We start from the raw sequence: 17,350 nt of genomic DNA, 5'->3' as shown, positions 1-17,350 counted from the left end.
GGATGGATGGATGGACGGACGGATGGATGGATGGACATGAATGAATGAATGAATGAATGAATGGATGGATGGACGGACGGACGGACGGTTGGATGGATGGATGAATGAATGAATGAATGAATGAATGAATGAATGAATGAATGAATGAATGAATGAATGAATGAATGAATGAATGAATGAATGGATGGATGGATCCGTGCTTTGGTTAAATTGTGTTTTGGTTTCTCAAATGTAATGTTGGTTTCTTCTTATTATTATTATTTATTTTGCTTTTTAATCTGCTTTTGCGTTGAGGGATTTGTTGGTGTGATTTGTACTTCAGGGCCACTGTAATTTAAGAACGTATCTAGATTCCACTGGAAAATCTCTGCCCTTGTTTTTTCCACAGGGAACCAGAGGCAGCACATCCTCAACAAACCATTACTTTCCTTCTCCACAGTCAACAAACTCTTTCTGACAGATTGAACTCTTCAAATGATCAAGAGCATCCATATCAGCACAAACAGGAAGCAAAGGTATCATTCATTATAAATATATAGCTTTAGGAAGCCAGTAAAATAAGAAATTAAACATGGATTCAGTGAAAAATGATAAGGTCAGCTGAAAAATGAAAGGATGATTGTTAGCAGACCAGCTGTAAAGTAGAATCTTTAGTTTGGTTCATTTAAAGACCTTTATGACAGGTGCTCTGCAAACTGGCAAACTACCAAATCCCCATAAAGCGTTTTTTGATCACGAGTGGGTCATTTTAACCCAACCAGTTGCTTTTGCTTCAATATTGATGCAACAGGGGTTATTCATATTTTAATGTCTTTATTATGCAGGAAACAAGACAAAGGAAAAATCTTTATGACATTATTTGTTTGCCAAACATAATCACTGAATAATACCAACATTATAACATTCTAGTACTATCAAATATAAATTGCTTATTATAAATTATGTCATTTTCAAAAGGAAAAACCTTTACACCGTACCACACGACACAACAATCTGTTAGCGGTTTCAAAAAAGTTGAAATGTTAAATGTGATAAGGTGTGACACGAGAACCAATCAGCACCGTTACCAACCAATATTATTTCTATATTGCAGAAAAAATGTGTGTTTGTGGGGAAACCAGTTGCAAGAAGCAGTTTAACCAGTTTAGCCTCATGATGACCCTTACTCAGCAGGTTAGATGGAATTACTTGACACAAGCGAATACGTGCAGCACACAAACACAACTCCAGGTGTTGTCAGTAAAACTGTTCAATATCACTACCAATCCAAATCTGGACATTTCTTGGAATATCTGATTTGAAGGGGAAATACCAATGTGAAATAAAATACCTCTTTACAGTGATAGTTTTAAAGTAAGAGCTTTCATTTGTGATGATCCCTTAATTTATCCTCAACCTGCATCAAAGTTGTTTCTACCAACGTTGGAAGACAGTTTTTTCGAAACCATTAAACACTTAAAAAGTCCACAAACACAGCGCAAAGAAGACCAAATGTTCACTGAAAAGGAAAAGACTCTATGAAATACAAAACATTTTAAACCTGGAAATATCCCCTTGGAAGCTATTTTTCCGTATAACAATATTCCCAGATCAGTAAATGTCACCGTTCTGGTCTTATTTAATGTCAGTGAACCCTGACCTTTTTCTGAAAAAGGGCAAATTGGAGTAACATACAAGCCAGACAGGTGTTAGGAAACATCAAGTAAACCTAGTGGAGATTTAATGGTAAATACATCAAAAAGCCTCCTGAGAGTTTTAAAGACCCCCTCCGATCAGTTTTTGATCATTTGTCAAAACATTGATTATGCCATTTTTAGCCAAAATCAAAAAACCTGTTTTGTTTTCTGTGGGAGTAGTTCATTAGAAATTCACCTCTGAGGGCTGCTTAGACATCACTGTGAGCATTCAAGAGATGTCCTCTCAGTGCCCTACCTGCCAATTTTAACTCCACCCTTTAGTGAACACATCCTTTACCCCACAACAATATACACTCCAACACGCAAACACACACACAAAAACAAACACAAAAACAGACATAAGGAAGATGGGACCTCTGATCTTCTGTCCCCTACCCCGGCTCCTGCAGAGGGAACCTCGCCCTCTGCAACAGCGTCTGTGTCCCTTGGGTGCTGGCATCCTGGGCCCGGTGCAGGGAGAGAGATCCCTGAGTTCTCTGGCAAGACCATGAGCCGGGAATCACATCACATCTGAGCCTGGGGGTGTCCATGTCCATGTGCTGCAGGTTCTAGAACTTCCTCTCGAGCACTGGGCCTCTCCAAAATTCCAACGGTGGGTGAGCCTGGTCGGCCCATGTTTACAGTGCTATTCAGGGACCCCCACTTCTCTTGGGCGTCCTCCTCCTGGGCAAGGGTGGGCGGTACCTGCATCGGTCTCTACCGGACCTCATGCGGGCTGGGTGGGTGGCTGCCTGGAACATGGGGTGGGTCTCTCTTGGGGGGCTCTGGCTTGTGCCTGGCATTGGGGTGAGGGTATGCTCAGAACTGCTCGGTGGTGGTGGGCTGCTCACAGCCTGGGGGTGCTCTCCTGGGGCGGGGCCCTGCGCTGTGCCCCCAGGCGAGGTGTGTGTGTGGGGGGGGGGGGGGTATTCTTCTGGCTGGGCCGGAGCTCGCACTCTCTGTGCCCCTGTGCCTCCTAGCTCTCTGGCATTGGAGGCCCCTTTGGTAGTCCTGGTGGCCCTGGTCTGGGGGCCGGATGTGATTGAGGATTTCCTCCATCTGCTACATCGTGCAGGTGGTAATGGGTCACCTGCACGTGTGAACTGTCATTGTGTTGTGTACCTGTTGACCTTTTTATGAGAAGATTTTTGGAGCCAACAGGTTTGTTTGTAACATATGAGTGTGTCTGGACAGGCCACGCCCCTTTTAGACTAAGGGTTTTATTCAGACTGGTTCAGACCGAACCAGTGTGCTTGCTTAATTTGTTCAGGATGAAGTCCTATACCTTGTGTTTGATCTGTATTTAGACTTCCGTCAAGCGGCTGTTCCTGATTCAAACCAAAACCACGTGACTAAAGATCTCTTAACTCATTGGTCAGGAAAGACAAGGGTTGGGCGAAGCAACTGCACCAGGGGTTGGCAACCTGCGGCTCCGGAGTCAGTCAGTGGTAATGTCGTAGAGGACACATGAACGCCCCCCCAAAAACGCCAGTTTTTTTTCCCTGGACTAAAACCACCCATTTCCACCTAAAATTTATTACATTTGCTTTAGGGCGCCACTACTGTCCTGTCCACTGTCTGCTATGATGATTGTATGTTGCGCTGTCTGTGTAGAACATGATGGAGGGGGGGGAGGGTTGCACACGGGGGAAACAACTTGGAGCTGCAGAGGATGTGCACAGGTAGAGAGGCGGGGGCGGGGCTAAGATTCACCGCTGATGATTCCAGACCCACAACAAACTAACAGCTGCTTAAAACCAGAGCTAATGGGAATTAACTAGTTAACAAGCACCCTAGAGGTTACTTGGTGAACAGATCTGGATTTAGTCAGCCTAAAATTAACTGTGTTCTTTATAGAAAAAAAGCAGCCAGATGGCCACTTTTCATTTCCTCCTGGCTATTTAACCAGTACAAACACTTCAAGTATCCTTAACTGTTATTTCTATCCTGAATCACACAGAGAATCTGTGGTTATGGTTATGGTTAGCCTAGAAAAAAATCCCAGAAAGGGTTAACCTTCTATGCAGATTAGAGCCTGTATCAGAGGGATAATAATCATCTGTGGAGTTGCTGGCACCTAACACCTTGGAAGAGTCAGATATACACGTCCACAGGCTCTGTGTGTCTGAGGAGCCACTGGCTGTGTTCCACCGGGATCAAACATTGACGTTAACGCTGCCCACCTGACCGCCACATCATGGCGCCAGCTGACATCACCGATTGCTCTTAGGACTTAGTTGTTTATCCCACACTGAACTGAACAGGAAAGCCCATATTTGGGTGTTCAAATGGGGAGTAGCATAAAAAAGTTAACACCCACGTGTACACCACCCAGGATTGAGGTTTACTCTGGATTATTGTCGATTTACATCCCAAAATCTTACATCCCAAAAGACCATTTATTCCCAGACAGTTGCCTCTAAAACACAGAGATAATGCACTTTCATTTCTGCTGTTTTAACCATTATACAAAATGACACAAATCTACACCCTGCATTTTTCAGAGCAGACAAGGATTTTGACAAAGTAGCCTGTGGCAGACATCCAACCCCTTTAAATGTCAAGCCGAAGACATTGCAGATAAGAAAAAGGCTGCATGTTTCAAACCAAAAAGTAAACACTCACCCAAACCAACCATACAAAAACATAAGAGCACCATAAAAATGTTTGTGAAGGTTTCCACTAAATTCCCTTTTGTAATTATTCTTAAATATAAGCTCTTTCCACATAGAAACAAAATACTCAACAAAATCAATTACGTAGTTTTTTTTTTTATAAAACCTAATTAAATTTGATTTCAGCTGAATTAAAGGGGATCAGTTACTCTGAAATACATTTTTTAATTATATCCATTAAAACAAACAACTAAAAACAAAAAACAACCAGCAAGAAAGCCCATGTGAGTCCCTGCTGCTCTATGAAACTTCTGGGTTGATCCTAACGTCTCCGTTTCACCTGAATCTTACAGAAAACAGTCAAAGGCTCATGTTTGCTTTACAAGAACTTGTAAAAATAAAACGTCACAGATTCTTACGAGATCTCATGACAGGAGACGAGGAGATATGAGGAGTAAAAAAAACAACAAACAGAGATTTGCTTTCACTACCATCTGCTCCTTTGTTGTTTATAACTTTTTTTTTAGGTTATCTGTATACGCCACGCTCATGGAACAAATAAGAAAAACTTGTTGCATTGTCATCACTGCTGCACATCCACCAGAAAAACACAAGAACATTTCTCAGATTTAGAGCTGTAACCATTCATATTAGTGACGATTGGATTCACATCATTTGTGGTTACTGATCCCATTCATCCCATTCCATGACCCAGAGCTCATGACCAAAGGTGAGTATTGGAACGAATATCAACCGATAAATTCAGAGCTTTGCTTTTTGCCTCAGCTCTCCCTTCACCATAACAGACCGATACAACTGCCGCATATTGGCGAATGCTGCACCAATCCACCAGTCAATCTCACGCTTGGATCTGTCAGAGTCCAAAATGCACCGGGAACAGGTCTGACTTACTGCTGGCTATGCAGACCGAGCTCCTCTCCAGTTATACAGAGACCAGACAGCTCCCAGTAAGGCTTCCCGGACCCCATTCTCCCAGACCACCCCCCACAGGACATCACAGGGAACATGGTCGAATGCTTTCTCCAAATCCACTAAACTCATATGAATCGGTTGGTTCAACATGGGCCCAAGTCCACAATTTTAGGTCTTCAAGGGAAAAACTATCTGATTATGTGCAAAAAAAGTCCCAAGTCCGTTGTAATGTATTGACTATGCTTGACATTTAAAATGCATTAAGTGCAAAATTCCTGCGCTTGGTTCTCTCTTGCATGGGTTTTGCTTTATCCCATAGATTCCAGCACAGTTATCCAATATGGCAGCGCCCCTGTTAAATTCAAGAAGGGCCCAAGTCCAGAGACTTTAGTTTGTTAGTCCTCTGAAATGATAAAAGTGAGGTGCTTCATATTACAGCATTTGTAAGGTATGAACTGGTGCTAAATGTGGGTAAAGTATGAATCATTTGGTGTAGCCTCCCTTTAAGCAATTCAATTAAAATCATTTCCTGGAAAAACAAACCTCTTGGACTTGGGCCCCTTTTGAACTAACCGATTCATATGGACTGGATGAGTGACCTCCTACAAACCCTCCAGCACCCTCAAGAGGGTGCAGAGCTGGTCCACTGTTCCATGACCAAGACAGAAGCCGCACTGTAGTTCCTGGAGGTTCGACTATCGGACAGACTCTCCATTCCAGTATCCTGGCATAGACATTCCCAGGGAGGCTGAGGAGTGCAATTCCCCGGTAGTTGGAACACACCCAGCGGCCCCCCTTCTTGAAACGGGGGCCCATCACCCCAGTCTGTTCATGGCAGACGGTTCCCAACTGCCATGCAGTGGTGCAGAGACGTGTCAGCCAAGACACTCCCACAGCATCTAGAGACTTGTGGTACTTAAGGTAGACCTCATCTATTCCCGGAGCCTTGCCACGAAGGAGCTGGTCGACTACATCAGTGACTTCAGCTTGGATGATGGACAGCCACCCCCCCAAAGTCCTCAGCATCTGCTTTCTCAAGAGGAGGCCTGTCAGCAAGATTGAGAAGATCCTCGAAGTATTCCTTTCACCGCCAATCGATGTCCCCAGTCGAGTGTCCTGTGCTCACCACCATGCCTGCAGAAAACTGCTTTCCCCTCCTGAGGCACCGGATGGTTTTCAAGAATATCTTTGAGGCCAACAGATAGTCCTTCGCCATGGCCTCACGGAACTCCTCCCAGGACCGAGTTTTTGCCTCCACAACTGCCCATTATACCCCTACTCAGATTATTTAAGAGATAAAAGACCCACTCCAATCAGCCTATGATCTATTGTAAAAGACGTCCCGGTGATCTTTTAATCATGATTATGACGTGTTTAGCCAACATTTTACAAAACTGTTTACCCAAGCAAATTCATAGTGCTTTTATTTTGGTAAATCGAAATATATTGGTTCTTAAAGGGAACAGTCAACATTGGGCAAATTCCACAACAACAAATTTTTTCTGTATAAGAAAAAAGAAAAGAATGAGAATGAGCCTTAAGCAATAAGGTTCTAAAAGTAGGACTGAGGAAATAAAGTATTTTTTCCCAACATTGCTTATTGTAGCGTCTCCAATACTTTAAACGGTTTAGGAGCCTGAATGGTGCTTCAAAAATAAAGGGAAAAAAACACCACTTCTTTCCTGAAACATAAAAGTGTGATGATGAGGCAGCATGACAGAGTGAAGGATGGCTAAGATGCTTTGTTTACATGACAGTCTGCAGCTGCAGCTCCGCTTTCTCACACGCGGAAGTAAACACGTGTTTCCCCGTTCATCACCATGACGTTTGCCTTTTTTTTCAGATCACTCTGATCCATCAGGTCGCTGAACTAGAATCTATTGCTGTGAAGTTCGGCAGAACCTTGGCCTGCTTTGCCGACAGGAGTTTGGCTGGTTCATGACCCGCTGCACAGCTGCACTGCTTTATTCATTCTTATCTGAGCTAAAAAGCACCGCAATCCGCGCTTTTATATGATGCTGGCAGCAACATGGCACAGAGGTTCGGTTTGGTACCCATCCCAAGTAGAAAGTAAGTAGTGCAGGTCTCATGACAGCAGAACAGGCTGCTTCTCGCTGAGATCTTGTTGTGTTGTGGTGTAGGGCTGATCTAACAGGCTCAGTGTGCTCTACTGCCAACTAGGGGTCGGGAATTTAAGTGGAAAACGAGAGTCAGATGCTGAAGGATGCTCATAAATAATTAAAAAGATATCTTGGCAAGATTTCAAATAAATACAAATACCGCCATATTAAATATCGTGATAAATCACAAAATCGTTTTTTTCCTACACCCCTAGTATTTTGGGTAAAAATGTATTTGGATGTATTACTGGTTAGAGAGGAAATGAAATGTGTCCCATTGCGTCAAATTTGCATTCAGGTTTAGGATATAAGGGTAATGTCAAAAAAACCAAAACACTTTTTTTTTTATTGGAGTGGATCTTTAAGATCTTTCAAACAGATCCATAAACAGCAAATTCTTTACTTTATAAACTCTTTGGTCAAGAAAAAAAAGGTTGAAATCATACATTAGTAACTGATTCCTATAAATTAAATATCATCAGCTGAACACAACGAAAGCATGAACACTGAATCAACTCTGAAACACTAATAGAAACAGTTTCTTTGTCATAAAAGTCATAAATATGGAAAAATTAAAAGTAAATCCCCGTTAGCTGCCCCCTGGCCTCATGTGGTCTACAATAACAAAGGCGCTTTGCACGAATGTCCTGTCATTGAAGGTTTTACAAGTTGCACGCAGGTTGGTTGTAATCTGAGGTGTGGAATGTTGGAGCGCGCCACAATGACCTGAAACGACACGTAACCTCCCGGATAGCCCCAAAATTCGCGTCCTAACTTACCGAGAAGAGGTCAAGCACACATTATGAACCTCCCTCCGCTTGTTTTCTATCCACCAGCAGCCCCTTTAACGCCTGTTCCTGCTGCGTATTCACGACTAAAATAACCTGTTTAAAAAGGAAGGCACGTCTCCCTTCTGGGCTGCTTCGCGTAAAACGTGCAACACGAGACGCACGGACTGACTAAAGATGGAAACCAGCAGTGACACTCGCTCCTGAGCCACATGGTCGTGACAACTCGACCTGGCGCTCTGTGCGCTGTCCGTCTGTTCCAAACAAAAAGAGAGCCACATGGCCATTTATCTCTTCCTCTCTCTTCTCTCTCTCTTTGACCAGCGGCGCGAATCCTGTTCACATTTCTTGCAGATTGTCCCTGCGTGGTTGTAGAAACCCAAATCATCTTTCGAAAGGGGACACAGACATATAAAACCGCTCAACACAACCACCCAGGTCTTAGTTTTTCCAGGTCAGACTTGCTTCCTCTTACCAGCAGATCTTGTCCCGAGGTTTTCCCCTTAAATCCCACTGTTGGTGACAGTAATTGACTGTGGAGATGATAGGCGCTGTCCACGCGGGGGTTGATCGTTCTCTTCCACAGGGAGAGTTACCTGTAGGAGTCTGGGTGTGTGGGGATTATGCCAGGTTTTACGCACACTCGGAACGTCTGAAACCGGCGAGGCGGGTACTTTGTGTGCGTTCGGAAATGGTCGATGTTGTTAAGCCATCCTTGGCCCCCCTCCCTGGGGGTCGCATCAGGCCCGCCCTCTGAGTGAACCCCCGCCCCTTGACGCTTGGAGCTGCTCAGATTTCACCGTCTCCGCTCCAGACGCACGTTTGGCGCAGGGAAAGCTGCCCTTCCACTGCGCTTTACTCCGTTTCTGGCATTTAAAATATTTAAAAAACAAGCAGCACGTGTTGTCGGTGGGAGTCCACCTTTGCATTTTGACAGCTTTAGATGAATGTTTTATATGTTTTTATAATGATCTGAGCCAAGGATCCCCAATCAGTTTAAGTGTTTGGCACCTATGGGCAGATTCAGCAAACAGAACCACCTAATTTATGCATTAAAACAACAAGAAAGTTAAGGAAATATAAAATAACACGATTAAAATGGTAAAATACAAAATTGTGCTGAAGTTAAAGAAAATCACATCATTGTAATTATTTTACTTTTTACATTTTCTGTGTGGAAGATCAATTTTTAAGTATTTGTTCAGTAATAAACTTGATCAAGAAAAGTGTTTTGTAAAATATCTCTAACTTTTTACATTTTTTATGAAGTGCCTATTGAGTGTCACCACAAAACCGTCCTGAACCAGCATGAAAAGTACCTCAAATATCTCTACAGACTCTCTTTCATCCAGGTTGATTCCATAGAAGAAAAACTTTTGAAAAGGTTCATCTGGACTTAGCCTTTTATTAGACTAAAGACTTTCTTGCAGATTCCACTGTGGAGTCAGTGAGGAGAAGTAAGAGAAGATGAGGTTGGATTGGCCACACCCTGAGGGAACCAAAATGCACCATCACCCATCAGGCCCTGATCTAGAATCCTCAGGGGAAGATAAAATGAGGAAGACTAAGGAACACATGGAGGTTGATGTCAAGCAGACCTGGAGGGACCTAGAAAGGATGACTCGGGACAGAAGACAATGGCAGTGAGTTGTTGATGGCCTATGCCCAGCAGGGATAATAACCACCATGTCTTAATTTAGGCAAAACATCCTCAATCTCATAAATCTAAGTCCAGATGACCCTTTAAACAACCTTTTATGCTTTTAATCTATACATATTCTAACAACAATTTGATTAATATCTTCATTTGTGGTTGCTGAACCGATTCATCCGATTCATGAACTGTACAGGAAAGCCCATATTTGGTAAACACTCACCGAAACCAACCATACAAAAACATAAGAGCACCATAAAAATGTATGTGAAGGTTATCACTAAATTCCCTTTTGAAATTGAATCGGTTAGTTCAAAAGGGGCCCAAGTCCACAATTTTTTTAAATAGAGATATATGTTCTATGGTCTTCAAGGAAGAAGCTTTCAGATTATGTGCAAAGAAGTCCCAAGTCCGTTGTAATGTATTGACTATGCTTGACATTTAAAATGCATTAAGTGCAAAATTCCTGGGCTTGGTTCTCTCTTGGATGGGTTTAGCTTTATCCCATAGATGGTAGCACTAGTTATCCAAAATGGCAGCATCCCTGTTAAATTCAAGAAGGTCCCAAGTCCAGAGACTTTAGTTTGCTAGTCCTCTGAAATGATAAAAGTGAGGTGCTTCATATTACAGCATTTGTAAGCTATGAACTGGTGCTAAATCTGGATAAAATATTAATCATGTGTGTAGCCTCCCTTTATGATATGCAATTAAAATCTTTCCTGGAAAAATAAACCTCTTGGACTTGGGCCCCTTTTGAACTAACTGATTCAATTATTCTTAAATAAAAACTGTTTCCACATAGAAACGATATACTCAACAAATTCAATTATGTGGTTTTACTTTTTCTATAAAACCTTATTAAATTTGATTTCAGCTGCATTAAGGGGGATCAGTTACACTGAAATACATTTCTTAATTATATCCATTTAAAAAAACAACTATGTCAAATAACCAGTTTGGTTAATATCCATAACAAAGCAGTTGATGAAATGACTGTCGTGGCAATAAGAGTGTAGGACATGAACAAACCAGCAAGAAAGCCCACGTGAGTCCCTGCTGCTCTATGAAACTTCTGGGTTGATCCTAACGTCTCCGTTTCACCTGAATCTTACAGAAAACAGTCAAAGGCTCATGTTTGCTTTACAAGAACTTATAAAAATAAAACGTCACAGATTCTTACGAGATCTCATGACAGGAGACGAGGAGATATGAGGAGTAAAAAAACTAACAAACAGAGATTTGCTTTCACTACCATCTGCTCCTTTGTTGCTTATAACTTTTTTTTTAGGTTATCTATATACGCCACGCTCATGGAACATCATCACTGCTGCACATCCACCAGAAAAACACAAGGACATTTCTCAGATTTAGAGCTGTAACCATTCATATTAGTGACGATTGGATTCACATCATTTGTGGTCGATGACCCCATTCATAGTCAATATTGGTTTATTTGGAACGATCAAATTAGATCATATTTATTGACCTAAAATGGATCCAGGGCATCTTTAGCCAAAACTTCCACCAGTGTGACTCTGAGATAAATACCTGCAGGTGAAGTTTTCCAGATTCCTTGTGTTTCTTCAAGATAATCAAGTGTAAATTAAATATGTGTACAACAAACAAGTTAACAAGAATGAATGTCAAATCCATTCACATTTTAGTTTCTAAAGTTTAGCCCACTGTTGTTTTTCCACATCCAAATAATCCAAAGGGAACATTATTGGAACATTCTAGCACACTGTATGGTCACATGACTTTGCTAAATTGTAAGTGTTTCTACACATGGGACTGGAATGATCGACTCATAAGTTTTTTGCTGACATCACACGTGTGTTGTCCGCTGTGATGCACTTGGTTGTTTTTACATTATAGTAAATTAAACCTACCATGTCTCAATTCAAATTATACTTTCCATTATCGAATATAATCGATTTATCTGATTTTGAAACAATTTTATAATGGTATGTGTCGATTTGATTTGTGTAACCACTTGCCTCAGACAGAGTGATCTGGTTGTATTGTAGGAAAATCGATTTATCGATGAATTGGTAAATCCCTGATAAAAGTGCGTATGTGATCTGCGCCTGTGCTTTTGACAGAATACTCTGACTCATTCTTTTTCGTCAAAGTGAGTAAGGATTTAAAAAGAACATTTTTACAGGTGTGATTTTTTTTTTACAGTTTTATGCAGCTGGTTTGATTCACTTGCTCCCTATGAAATGTGTTGTTTCTCTCTGTTCGGTTAAGAGCTGGACAAAAACTCCAGGTGAGGGGGTCACTCAGCCTGACAGTCATTTCTAAGGGTGAGGATTTCACAGGGAAAACCCTTTTTTTTGCACAAGGTCTAATATGAAAAATACAGTAATAATATTTCAAATTAAAATGTTGTAGGATGTGGTGGAGAAAACGGCTCACTTCCCACAGCTTGACCTTAAACGTGTCTTTTAGAGTCACGTGTAAGTTCAACAGAAAGGCCAAATCAAGGCCACTGATGTGAAAGCGGCCCACAGCGCCCTCTAGTGGCCATACTGGTTCATGTCCAGAAACTTTCAGAAAAGACTACTGTAAAAAAGGAAAACACAGGACTCAGGCAGCTGATAAAAGCTCTTAAAAATCTTCTATGCATTTAAAATATACATGTCAGTATTTATAATAAATGCTTGGTTTGAGAAGTCTTCACTTAAGATCCAACAGCTATTAAATACAAAGATGGACTTTCCCTAGAAAGGATTTTTCTCTGTTTTCTTTTGCCTAAATCAGTTCTGCTGCTAGTTTTTAATGTAGGAATTTAGTCCGAGTATCAAATGTAATTTTTAATTCAATTATAAATAAAATCCAAAGATGTTTGGATTTTATTTATGTGAAAGTTCATGCTTTTTCAGAAAAATATGAGGAAACAGGCTGAGTTTTCTCATAATAAAGGTTCTTTGTTTTGTATCAACTCAATGATGACACATTTACTATTACATCTTTATTCTTTTATTTTGTTAAATGTAAACACAATTAGGTTATCTTATAAATAATTCAATTTCACGCCTTACTTGCAAATAAAAGCCCAAGCTTTATTTTTCGGCATATTTAAAACAATTTTCACAAATCCATATCTGTGCATTTTAGTTTTCAAAACGTTTTTATTTTTAGCTTATTTATTTACTGAAAAACAATGTGAAAAACAAAAAACAAAGGCACATTTCAAAGGTGGATTCCTCTGACGGATACTGTATCGAATCCAACGAAAACTTTTCCAGCTTTCCGACAGAAAATAACTTCTTTTGTGCATTTTAACACTTTAAGATCACATGAGAAAGTTTAGGTTTTGTAGTTTTCCTAAACTACACAAAAAAACAAAAAGTTTTTTTAAAAAAGACAGATATTTCCTAAAAATACTTTTGTTTTTAAATGTGAAGCAAGAGTCAAATGAGAAGGAGAGTCAATGAAATTACACCAACACTGAAAGGAAACTCACCGTCACTTCATGAGACACACCTGTCCAGCTGCTCGTTAACATAAATGTCTAATCAGCCAATCAAAAGGCAGCAATTTAATGCATTTAGGCATTTTGACCTGGTCCAGAAGATCTGCTGCTGCAGTTCAACCGAGCATCAGAACAGGGAAGAAAGGAGATTGAAGTGACTTTGAAGTGGCATGCTTGTTGGTGCCAGATGGACTGGTCTGAGGATTTCAGAAACTGCTGATCTTCTGGGATTTTCACCCACAACCATCTCTAGTGTTTACAGAGAATGATCAGAAAAGTGAGCGGTAGGTCTGTGGGGAGAAATGACTTGTTGATGTCAGAGGTCAGAGGAGAATGACCAGACTGGTTCCAGCTGATGGAAAGACAACAGGAACTCAAAGAACCACTGGTTCTAACCGAGGTCTGCAGACGAGCATCTCTGAATGCACAACACGTCCAACCTGGAGACAGATGAGCTACAGCAGAAGACCACAACACCAGGAAACTGAGGCTAAAATTCCCACAGGCTCACCAAAATTAGAAGATTGAAAAACATTGCCTAGCCTGACGAGTCTCCATTTCTGCTGCCACACTTAGATGGTAGAGTCAGAATATGGCATCAACAACATGAAAGCATGAATCCACCCTGCCTTGTGTCGACAGTTCAGGCTGGTGGTGGTGGTGTCATGGTGTGGGGGATATTTTCTTGCCCCACTTTGGATCCCTTATACCAGGGGGGTCAAACTCATTTTCACAGAGGGCCACATCAGCACAGTGGCTGTCCTCAAAGGGCCAGATATAATTTATACATGTAACTAAATGTAATGCATAATAAATGTAACTACTCCTTAATGTTAAATTACTCAATATTTATTGATTATAACTTTTTAAAGTGACAATAACAGTTACATAGAAGACACAGCTTGTCACTCTAACATAAATCCTTTTGAATTTTGTCCGCTCATTAAAACCCACATAACTCCATTAATGAAGGATCAAACTGTCCAAGTGAATAAAGGAAAATAACATAAAACTGAGCTAGAAAGAACATGTATGACACGTGTAACATTTTACAAAAAAAGGCTGCACACAGCCGTGCCTCCAACTGATGGTTTGATGACAACAATTTGTCTGCATACACACATTAGAACTGCAAACATTGAATAATTACAACAGTAGCTACACAAAATTAATATGTAATTAACAAAAAAAAATATTTTAAGAAATTAAAAACTTTTTTGCTCTTGCGGGCCACATAAAGTGACATGGCGGGCCACATTTGGCCCGTGGGCCTTGAGTTTGACACACGTGCCTCAGTACTAATTGAGTATGGTTCAAACGCCACAGCCTACTTGAGTATTGTTGCTGAACATGTCCATCCCTTTCTGACCACAGTGTACTAATCTTCTTCCAGCAGGATAACACGCCATGTCAGAAAGCTGGAATCATCTCAGACTGGTTTCTTGAACATGACAATGAGTTCTCTGGACTCAAATGGCGTCTACAGTCACCAGATCTCAACCCAACAGATCACCTTTGGGATGTGGTGGAACGGGAAATTGGAATCACGGATGTACAGCTGACAAATCTGCAGCAACTGTGTGATGCTGTCATGTTATTATGGACCAAACTCACTGAGGAATGTTTCCAGTACATTGCTGAATCTATGCCACCAAGGGTTACGGCAGTTCTGAGGTAAAAATGGGTCCAACCCGGTACTAGCAATAGTAATGTGGCCATCATACCAGTGAGCGTTTGCTTTAATGCCTTTGCATGTGGTGTTTTTGAGGGAAGCCTCACTTCCAGGAGAACACAAACACGGCATGTAATCAGACTTCGTTCATTGTGGTGTAGTGCTGCTACATATGTGATCTTAAGAACATTTCACATTGAGAGGTGAAAACGGTTCAGTAGATTTCTCAAGAGCTACATTGGATTATATTTCACTGCATGACGGACATTGTTTAAATGTGTTTCAGCAGCGTGGAGCCAGGCAGACTGACCTCTAACCTCACAGGCAAGTAGGGGTGGGATTATATAAACTCGCTCCTTTTCACACAATAAATCCAGTTCTACTTGACTTTAGTTTATGATCACTATATTTAATTAATCATGTGACTCAAGTATGTCTTTGTTTTTTAATCTATGCATTTCATCATTTTTGTAATGAGCCAGATAAATCAGTGATTTTTTTTTATGTATTGTCTACAATCAATGCTTCAAATAAAATAAATAAAAATATTATTTAGGATCATACCAACCTTTGACCTGAACTGCAGTTTTATATTAATTCTCTAAATGTCTATTAAGCTTTTTTTTTTAAAAGATTTCTATCTGTTGTGAGTTGTGAGAGCAGGGTCCTCTGTTCTCAAACATGTAAGTTATCCTTTTCGGAAATTCTAGGAAAAGAGCCAAACTTCCCAGGGACAGAGAAACTCCCTCTGCAGCTGGGATTTCATTTGAATAATAAAATAATGCAACCCGACACCTCTCTGACTTTTCCACTCAGCGGCACTGAACTGTTATTTTTTAATAGTGGTCTCACATGTCCGTCTGTTTAACATTTCACATGCGCAGCTCTGAAAGGTGTGAAGTGCCAGAAAAGTCAGGTGGAGAATTTAGAGGCCTGCCTTTAAATACGAGTCTAAAAAAATACATTTGTTGTAAAAAATATATTTTAAAAATCCTAAAGGAAGTGTTAATTTGCCAAGTACTAAGCTGCAATGAGCTGAGCTGAGCTGAGCTGTCCAGTTAGAAAACATTTCGTGTCATGTTATCCTGCTGGGTGGGACGGGTGTAGCTTCTAAAAACAAATAGAAAACCTGCTGAGGAGAAAAGGCCTAGTAGGGAGTTGACATCTTTCCTGGTTTAGATGGGAAGTTCTTGGATCAACAGGAATCATTTTGATTGCATAAGCTTTAGCGCTTCTCTGCAACCTCACTTCCTTTCATTTTCAAAGAAAAGTCACTAAGTTAGGGTTATTGTTACTTCCATAAGTACTTTTCCTATTTAATCTGAATTTACACCAAATACCTCAAAGTTCCCTTTGATCTCACTAACAATGACTGAGAAGCATCGCCATTGTAACCCTTGTGCTATCCTAGGCACTTTAACGTTGGGAGTTGGGTCATCTAGACCCACTACTAGACAGTGCTCTAAACCTTTTTTCTTCAATGATTTGTGATCTTCACTGGTGTCCATGGATTACATGAAATCTTTCCACCTTTATCCACCTTTGTCATGGTAGGGAGAACACGTCAATGGAAGGGTGGGGTCATCTAAGATGGCACAAGGGTTAATTAGTTTCATGCCCCCAAAACGAAGACATTAAGGTAGAGACAAACAACTCAAATTTGCCACGACAGATTGACAGCTGCGTCTCCTCACTATGTTGTTCTGAGGTGTTCCACTTCCGCAAGTTTTGCAGGTCACTTGGGGGTCATCCAGTCCCTGCTTCAGCAGGTCCCAGACCTGCTCTATGGGGTTCAGGTCAGGGGTCACTGCTGGTCAAACCATGTGAGGCACTTCAACTTCCTGAAGCCCACCTGTGAGAAACCTATCACCATGTGTTGGAGCGTTATCCTCCATGAACAGAAAGTTGGGGGTGTGCCGGTGGAATCGGGGGATGATGGTAGTTTAATGATGTCTCTGAAGTAAGAATGTGTAGTAACTGGACCATCTAATAACCAAATCCGTTTTGGGGCCGACTGGTGATGCCCGTCCAGACTGTTGCTCCTCCTCCACCAAAGTGACCCCTGGAGACCGTGTTGATCTCAGCGTGTCGCCTCACCTCGCCTTCATCAGCAACTCTGACGTCCATCATTTCTGTGGATGGTGACCCAAACCACCAGTGAACAGGACCGTAGACCATTGCTGCATTGTCCAGGTCACATGGTTGTGTGCCCACTGCAAACACGCCGGTGTTTTGGTGTCAGTGAAGTCACCTGCAATTGTCTCCTTGGTGTCGCTCAACAGCACTTTTTTGTGCCTCATTCGGTTGGAGGCGTTTCGTTCTACTGTAAGCAATAAAGCTTTTTTGTTAAATGAAGACATTTCTTCAATATCTGTCACTATAAACTATGGTTCACTGCAGGTAATCACACAAAG

The 17,350-nt window shown here is 41.3% G+C and overlaps 1 protein-coding gene across 4 annotated transcripts in view; it reads right to left on the bottom strand.

Moving 5' to 3' along the window:
• slc38a3b (solute carrier family 38 member 3b) overlaps positions 1-8,874 on the bottom strand; it is a 37,128-nt gene extending 28,254 nt beyond the window's left edge. Inside the window, exon 1 of one of the 4 annotated variants that reach the window (XM_011474770.4) lies at positions 8,608-8,874. The gene's annotated coding sequence lies outside the window, so the exon portion shown is untranslated. Of the gene's footprint in view, positions 1-8,123; positions 8,312-8,607 lie in introns of those variants that run through there. The other 3 variants (XM_004068611.5, XM_078947012.1, XM_011474769.4) reach the window with 3 other exon arrangements.
• Positions 8,875-17,350: the final 8,476 nt, after the last annotated feature.

This window comes from Oryzias latipes, chromosome 5 (assembly GCF_053564925.1).
Source record: "Oryzias latipes strain Hd-rR chromosome 5, Olatipes_Hd-rR_3.1".
In the NCBI taxonomy this organism is placed as follows: Eukaryota; Metazoa; Chordata; class Actinopteri; order Beloniformes; family Adrianichthyidae; genus Oryzias; species Oryzias latipes.
The sequence above is the reverse complement of the archived record's forward strand: the minus strand, read 5'-3'. Positions and strand labels throughout refer to the sequence as shown.